General features: G+C 27.7%; 1 non-coding gene across 1 annotated transcript; it reads left to right on the forward strand.

Annotated features, from left to right (window-relative positions):
- Window positions 1–1124: 1124 nt before the first annotated feature.
- LOC112939987 (U6 spliceosomal RNA) lies at window positions 1125–1227 on the forward strand. Its single transcript, XR_003247599.1, has one exon. It is a non-coding gene; the product is annotated as a U6 spliceosomal RNA (small nuclear RNA).
- Window positions 1228–9641: the final 8414 nt, after the last annotated feature.

A 9641-nucleotide genomic window follows, 5' to 3' on the forward strand; every position in this document is an offset into this window, starting at 1 on the left:
TAGATTTATAATATTTTTGTTTTGTTAGGTACTAAATATATTATTTGTTACATATTAAAAGAATATATTAACACAAAGATAGAATTTGAGCCAAAGTTATAAAGTTTTGTCATATCTGTAACTACTAAACAGGCTTCATGTGCCTTTGAATTAAAAATCTCTTAAATTCAGGGCTCAAACGAATACACTCTATTTCAAGGGTTGAACCTAAGAGATTCCTTTTTCAGACATATATATTAGTCGAGTTTTAAAATAAATGTTTGAACATTTGACAAGAGACATAGGTTTTTCATAAGAAGACATATTATAACAATTCCTAACCCCCCCCCCCCCCTTTTCTTTTTTTTTCAAATTGCACTTGTAAATTGGGTAGTGGAGACAATAATACTCCCTATGTTTTTCCTCCAACATTCATCTAAATTAGGAAATGAAGACAAGGTGTACAATTATTTTCCAATAACATATAAATAGATATTGTGTATGCAATAACTATAATACTATATATTGTGAATGAAATAAAAGAAGAGGGACAAAGTGTTGTTATACATATCCCTCCATACTTTGAGAACCACTATCCAGACAATCCAACAACGCCCAAATTAACAATTGGCCCACTATTTTTTTTTCTCTTTTGCAACTATCTGTAATGGAGTATCTGTTTAATTTATCTCATTGATCAACACAGAGAAATAAAACAGTTAGATAATATTTAGTGGCGGATTCAGGATTCTCAGAAATACACAATCTTAAAGAATTTTTACAACATCTTAATGACTAGATTAAAACTTTCACTTGTGATAAGAGGTGTGGTCAATATATTTATTAAATCAAAGCTTGATTTCAATTTTTTCAGCAAAGGAGTATCGCTTCACACCACATGGACAAGGTAAGTCCGCCCTTGATAATACTTAACTATCTACCTATGTCTTGCCTAATATTAATTTGTTGGTATATATTATCAGATCACTTAAAATATATCTACATATAAGTCCTTTATAATATGAAAAAGAAAAAAGATTCTTCGTTTCAAACAAGGGTCGAATCGAACTCCACAATGTCGGGTCGATAAGGTTCTTTTATTCACCTCAGATGAAATTTTCTTACGCTAATTGTATATATGACTTATCCTTTCAAGGAGATCTGATAAAATTTGAACGATATGAAAAAGATTGTGATGACCCATGTGTAAGGATGACATGGATAACTCGAGAAATGTTCCAAATTTTTTGTCAATCCACATCATTAAAAACTAAAGCGTAATTATAGATGTCAAAGGGTCTATCAAAAATTGTATATCTGTCTTTGAAAGATAGGAATAAAATTTACGTACAAAATTATATCGGGTTGGTTGTTAACCACTTATTTAACTCTGTTTAATTGAGTACTTTACTCTCTTGTAGACTTGTAGTTTAGCTTACAATTCAATTTCTGCATGAATATGTTCCCCACATTACCATTTGCTAAATCTTAATCTCTACCCTAAACCAACTCTCTTTAAAACCATAGTTAATTATTAATAATAATAAGTGAGCACAAGTATTTGCCCCCTTTTTCCTTTCTATATTTTCAATTCAAGTCTTTCACTTTTTTCCATGATAAATTTTGTTAAAAAATTAAAAAAGTTGGATACTTTTTAGAGTACTTTTGGTGGTCAAGTGTGTTTGTTTAACAAATGGGCCCAATTTGTTGGGCTAAAGAGGGGACAAGAAAGGATGGGCTAAAAGGTTTAATCTCCATGAACCAATCAATTTGGATTGGACTTTAAAGTTTAAACACCTATTGTCTTCATCACTAGTTTACTATTTGTGTTTAGATTAGGGAGCATAAACAAGATTTTACTATGGAAAGTGGGGAATCTAACCTTTGTGATTAAGGATGGACCTTTCAATGCTTTGGGAATCATAACTAGTGTCATCTTCTTTATTCTTAATAATAATAATAATATATAATTAGTACGTACCACTAACTATTATTATTATTTCAACATTAGAGAAAGAAAAAAAATATATAAAAAGTATTCCAACTTTCTAATCTATCTTGTCATGTTTTGTGCTTTAAATTAATGTTTATCCTCTAACCAAATTAATACATTCTAAATAACATATTCAGGTTCGAATCTGAAAAATTAAATTAAATTTTGTTCAAAAGCGTTTATTTAACTTCCCAAAATAGTTAAAGTTTCTCGACCTCATTCAAATTCTTGTATCTCAAGTTAACCTATACTAAATGATTTACCATTGGACCTATATTTAGTAGATGATTAATATGTACATTGATATACAAAGATATTATGATTCTCTATATCTGCTTCGAACTCTTTTATAAATATCCAAAAAAAAAAAGTGCATCCTCTCCTATATGCTAGCTAGGCAATAATAATTGAACAATATTAGGGGACTTGAATTCAACACCAACAATATAATATGATATATAATATTTCCCCTTCTAATCCTAACCTCCAAAAGTGAGGGACAAACTCATTTTATTGATGCTAGCATGTGATTTTATGGCCACAATCAAGGTCCTCCATAGTGCTATAATTTTTATTAATTTTTTATTTAACCTACTATGCCCTTCAACTAAACCTAGTCCATAACCATTATAACGTCCCCCACCCACAAAAACTCTATTATAATTATTCATTATATTAATTATTTCTTTCCTATTTAGGAAAACTTTCTTACAAAGGTTTTTTTTTTCGGTGTTTAGGACCCCTCTATTAAGCTTTTGATTAATTATCTATTGACATTTTGATACTTGTTATTATTTATAATCATAATTACAATCTAACAACCTCTTTAGTAACCTTTCAAAATCTTTATCTTTCAAAGGAGATTTTTCGTTACTAAGTTTTTTTTCAAAAAAAATTAAACTTTTTGAGAGCAATTATTCATATTTTGTTTATCATTTTTTAGAAGTTTGTTCGATAATATTAAAACAGTAAATTGTGATTTGCTAGCCTTTTTTTTTTAAAAAAAATACTAAAATAGAGATAATTTATTTTTCATCTTGTCAAACCTGATTTTGGTGGCAAAGCTTGACCAAATAAATTTCCCTAACTCCCCAAAAATAACTATTAGGATCGTTTGATACGCTGGATATCATATCTTTTCTTATGTCCATAAAAACTTTGGATTATTTTCATCTCTTAGGTAGAATAACACTAGAATCGAAAAAACTTAAGATTGTATAAAAATTTTCAACTAAACAACAAAAAAATTTCACGTCGCATAGATAATATAGCATTGCTCACAAATTTCGTAGTGAATTTACATGTTTGCTTGTTATGTAATTTCCTCTAAATATTATTATCCCAAACTAGATTCTACATCTTTACTATTGAACTTTTTAATCTTTTTATGGTAAATATGTGCATATTATACTGTATGAACTCCACATGAATATAATGAAAAAGAAAAAAAGTTGAAAAGAATAATTGACTGCATTCAGTAACTTTGTTTCCTCCAAATGTAAAAACTTTCCCTTTTGAGAAAGTGGAAACTTGTAAGGCTGACAGCTGTAATTATTATTATAATTATAAATACTATAGAGTAACAGAATAATTAGACAGCCCCTTAGCTTTATTTTATTGTAATATTTTTTTTTGTTTCATTTTTCAGTGTCAACAGTAATAATGCATGAACAGTGTCCCTTATATTTGGAGCACTTGACCGACAATACTACAGTAAGAGGATAAAACAACAGCTCTTCGACCCACACCACTAAAATCCCTCAAATAAACCAAAGACAAAAATAAAATGAGAACCCTCATTCACCGTTGATAGTGATATATTCGATGTAATTTTACAATAACATAATAACATATAACACAAGACAGTCAAATATATATTTATTGTTAAAAAATTGTACGAAGTACATATATTAAAAAACTATATTTATATATAAATATATATATATATAGAAATATATTTTAATGAAATTTCCAAGTTCGTTGCAAATCTGACAAGAATAATGTAAACAATATTACGCAATATTATTCTCATATAGTAAATATAAAAATTATATTTGTGTTGTAGCTAAAATTTGAATAATTGTGTTAGGTTTGATATGACTATTAATATGTATATTTCGCTATACATATATATATATATTAAGGAATCCATTGTAAAATATGTGTTTGTGTAAAGCGAGAAAAGAAAGACAAAAGAAAACTGGACAGAGAAAATATATGTATTTGTATTTGTATGTACAATTTTCTCTCACTCTATTGAAACACAAACGCAATGTGTACATTTGTGTTTGTAAAAAGTGAGAGAGGCGAACAAGATCTTGAAGTGGGAAATGAAAATATATGTATGCATATGATTTTCTCTCACTTTATACCAACACAAACGTATTTTATACATTTATGTTTATATAAAAGCGAGAGAGGCGAGAGAGACTTGCGAGCGAGAAAACTAGAGAAAGAGGCGAATGGAAACAGTTTGCTACAGGTTATAGTTAATCAAAGTATTGTTATGACATTTGATTTTGAATTAATAATTTGATATTAAAATTTATGAGAAAATAATTTGAGTCATTCGTAAGAGGAAAAGAAAGCACAAATATTGTCAAAACAGAAATAATTAAAAATAAATAATTTAGAAGGGTATAGTAGTCACAATCTGTCCATCAATGAAAGTGAAAGGCAAAAATACAAAGAGGAAACAAAGTTAAGAATAATTGATTCATATGGCATATTGGAGCAATGAAAAAGCCCAAGTTTTCGGCGACATATCTATCCACACTTGTCTTGTCACAAGCAATACTCAAATTTAAATTCTAGAGTCGGTGAATTCAGAATAAACGTATGTGAACATATTATAGGTATATATTTTAATTTTTAAAAATATATAATGAAGTGGTATATATTGTGAATAATTCGAAATTTCATTATAAGTAGAAATTCTAGATTTGTGGTGAGAGACACATGTTTAAAGAGTACCATTGCAATCGACGTAATTAATCATGGAAAGTGACTTATTAACGTTATTAATTAAATATCAAGACCTAATCTTATGAGATCTATACAAAACCAAGTTAATAGACACTTTCTGAAATACTTTTTGTTACTACTAGTTTCTGGTTAGTTTAATTAAGTCAAAAATATATATATAACAATTTATTTAATTTAAATGCTCTCTAACCAAGATATCCTTGCATTGTTCCTATCATTTTTACCTTCTTAGCAATTTCCTTTATTCTATACAAACTCATGACTTGACATGAAATGAAACAAAATTTTGAATAAATGAATAGATCCCTGATTTTAAATCTTTGCTTTTTGGAAAAATGCCATTATGGATAATTTTGATGGACAGTAAAAAAAAAATACAAGTGGAAAGTGGGGAAATATCCAAGCATTTGATAGTGATTTGACTAAGGTAATGGTTCTCTATGTCATCAATTTGTTATTTTGTTGTCTACTTTTTAATTTCTTTTCTTCTTTTTAGGATCACATCATAATCATAATAATGTATGACTTTAAAGATTTTAATTGAGTCAAGTCAAGTTGTGGATATTTCTCACTCTTTGTTTGCATTTTATATATAGAAAATAGATTACTTTCAAGGACAATATATGTCCGGAAATTGGTACAAAAAAAAGTACCATTCATTTATATATATACTCTACATGAATTTGCATATAATTATGTTACATCATAAGCCAATATAACTACAATAAAATGTATAAATAACATTATAAAACATTAACATGGATTATAATGCAGCGGTGAAATTTTTTCATCCTTAATAAGAAGGGTTCAAGCTCTGAATATAGAGTAAATCATGTTAGAAGTGTCAACCTCTAAATGACCCTTGAGTGCATAATTTAAATATAATCGAGACTCACGATCTACGAACACCGAATAGACTAACATAGATTATGATGCAGTGGTGGGACTACTTCACCCTTAATAAGACGGGTTCGAGCTTTGAATATGGAGAAAATCCAGTTAGGAGCGTCATCCCCAATGAACCTTGCAGTGCTCGATGTGCATATAATCAGGACTCCAATACAAATTTCGAACACCGAATCGAAAAAAACTATCATACACTAACCTTATATGATATATTGTTTCGTTTCAATCACTATAGGTGTAATTTCAAGACAATGTCATAAAGTTTGCATCACATAAAAGTGGCTAGTGGCTGCTATTTTTATCAAACCACCCCCACACATACAAATATAGTTTACTTATTTAACACCCTTAATAACAGTATGACACGCCAATCTACCGGTGAAATTCACAAATAGTTATTTTTAGTATATACATATAATTAAAAATTAATTTTAAAGTTGAAACTTGTGAATATTCGTATGAAATTTTCCCTTTCAAAATTTGACTCTATATGATAATATAATATTTATTTTTCAAAACAAAGCGGAAAATAATTTTTTTTTCTATTTGGTGTTCAATATCTTTATTAAGATTCAATTATATTTATTTTCGTGCCAAAAAATCTCATGTCAGTTTCTTTTTTAAAAAATTTAAAACTCTATAAGATAATATCTATTTTTCAAAACAAGACGGAAAGTTTGTTAGTGGACGCTATTTCAAATTTTCTATCCAACCAAATATATTTATCGTCATGTTGTTTCACCTATATATGGAATTCGAAATAATATTTTGAAAATGATTAATTTATTAAAGTCATAACTGAAAATAATGTGAAGTGTGGTTATTATTTTTACAATGTGCACAATAGTCAATAGATGCATGTATATATATGCAATCTAGTATAACTATATGATACGTTGAAGTAGGAAAAAAAGTACTATATTAGAAAAAAAATATGAAGTTCGTGTTAAAATTTAATATTAGGTCCAAGTACCATGAATATAATGCAATTTCAGCAGCCAGAATATATTTGATGACAACATGAACAATAATGTCCAGGTACTTAAAGAAATTGATCTTTCCATAATTTAATTGTCTGATTTTGATATACATAAATAAAGTCATAAATAAAAGAAAATTAGTTTTTAAAAATATATAATATGTATCATATGTCTATAATCTTAATGTGCTAATCATATTATGTAGAAGGTTAAAATTTAAAAATTATTAAAATAAAAAATATTTTTTAATACAAATTTAAAAAAATAAAAAATAAATTAAAACGAAAAAGATAATATAATATCCGATATCATCAAAGTTTTGTATTCGATCAGTGGCCTAACGTTATTTTGGTCAGAAAAAAAAATGTATAAGGTATCCAAAGACTCGTGATGATTTGACCATATTTATTTAATTTGATAAAGAAGAGTATAAAAATTCATTTAATAATATATTAGCATCTAGCATATAATTGGGGCTATTTGTACGACTATATATACGAGTTTTATTTTTTTTTTAAAAAATAAAACCACTGTCACCCCTCTTCCTAAAAGTGTATATATATGATCAATTACATAATGATATATATAAAAAGATAAAGCCTAGTTTAAATTGTTACTTTCAAATTTGAAAAGTATAATATTCAATTTCATGATGAGAAATATTATGATCGAAATAAAAATAATATTATATATGTCAAATTAAAAACTGACAGGCATATATATAGAGAAAATCAACAAAGCTAACGATTGATACATAAAAGGGAAAAAGAAAAGAATACAAGTCTAATCAGATCACAGGTATACGATAAAAAATAATAATTAAATACAAATTGAAAACTTGTCGAGATGGTAAACATTCCTTCATTATTCAATTAAGATTTTTGATTCGAGTTTTAATAATTTAGCTGTCTTTAGTAAGGAACATTTTACTCTCTAGATTCTTATACAGACATGGTTAGACGAAAAGAATGTCACAATTAAATTAACGATGCAGTAATAATTAGGTACCACTTAGAGGAATAGTGTATGCATTTAATTAAACAAGATTAGATTAAATTTAATAATGGTGTATGCCATACAGAAAGGGAAACATAAAATTAGGGACCACATAATTGGTCTCTTAAGTAAGAATTAAGCCAGAAAAATCAATTATATGCTGTCGGTTTGAATTTGTATTCTACACTAGCTAGCTTTATTAGCTAGACCTATATTATGTTATTTTTTTTTCATTCGATATTTGATGATATTTATATTGAAGATCGATTAATTTAAATTTGCGTATTTTGGGGCTAGTATCATGAGTAGCACTTTCAACAAATTAAGATTCGTTTTCAACATTTAGAGTTTAAACCCCAAAATATTTAGTTAAAGTGAAGAATTCTCAATCATTTCATTGGTGCCCGATAATCAGTATAATGACTTGTTGGACGATTTTGCTCGTGCAACAAGATGGTGCTGTGTGCATTATAATTATAGGTCCAACTTGTTATATGTGATTTTGAGATTTTGCTTTGAGCAACTTGTACTTCACGTGCTTGTACGTTTTGTCATTTACGTTGTAATCTATGATATTTTTGCATGGGAAAATACAAACCTACCTTTCCTTCTTACTTCTTGTTTCTTTCCTCTACCCCCCACCCCCACCCCCAACATAAGGGGAGGATATACCCCCACCCCACCCCCACATCATAAGTGGTGATAAATCATGGTCAAGTTACACATTTGATCGGTCGTATAAAAATAATATATACTAGTATTTTGTATTAATAAATGTATATTTCATGTATATCATACTTTATATATATATATATATATATATATATATATATATATATATACTATATTTGTTGTCGATTATAGAATTTTTAACCAAACTAAGTCATTATATAAAACAATTTACCAAAGTAATACATTTTTCTAAAATTTTACAAAACTAGTATAAACGTATTTCATGGTAACGTTTTAGGGTATATTTTATTTTTAAAAAATTAACAGTATTAGGTTGATATTTGTCACTGTAAGTAACGTTTTACTTTTAAAACGTTATTTTCAGTAACGTTTTAGGAGTAAAACGTTACTGTGAGTAACGCATATCAATCTGACGCCATCAACTTTTAAAAAGTAAAATATATCCTAAAACGTTACTGTGGAATACGTTTATACTAGTTGTGTAAAATTTTAGAAAAACATATTATTTTGGTGAATGACTTTATATAATGGCAAACCTCTCAATTATATATCTTAATTTCTCATACACAATTAGGCCTACAGGTTCAACTGAGTTCATATAATTTAAGTTCAAGCCAATATGTTTGTCTTTAAAAAAATAAAATTCATACACTTTAAATCGTTATCAGACATTAAATTACTACTAATATATATGCTTTTCTTGATTTAATGAGTCAATTTACTACATGTTTAATTAATAATTAAGAAGATATATATGATGAAGAAGTCATGTCAATGAGGCAAATCATTACTACAGAAGTAGTACTATTATACTACACTTTGATCAGTCCATCATGTATATCTTTTTCAGAGTCGAAAAAAATTCTTCAATGTGGTGATCGATCGATATTCACAAAGGTGATTCCTCTTGTCTACCTTTATTACAAAAGTTAAAATTAAAGTTGTTTGTTTTTAGAGAGTATTGAGAGAATCTTTACATGCATTCCACAAAGTAAATATTTGTACAACATACATTCGTAGTCTATATAATAATCACATCCTCTCTGACAGCCACGCACTAATACTTACACTCGAGGTTTTTCGCACTCGCGCATAAAGTATCTCGTATT

The sequence above is a fragment of the Solanum lycopersicum genome, chromosome 7 (genome assembly GCF_036512215.1).
Source record: "Solanum lycopersicum chromosome 7, SLM_r2.1".
NCBI classification, from domain to species: Eukaryota; Viridiplantae; Streptophyta; class Magnoliopsida; order Solanales; family Solanaceae; genus Solanum; species Solanum lycopersicum.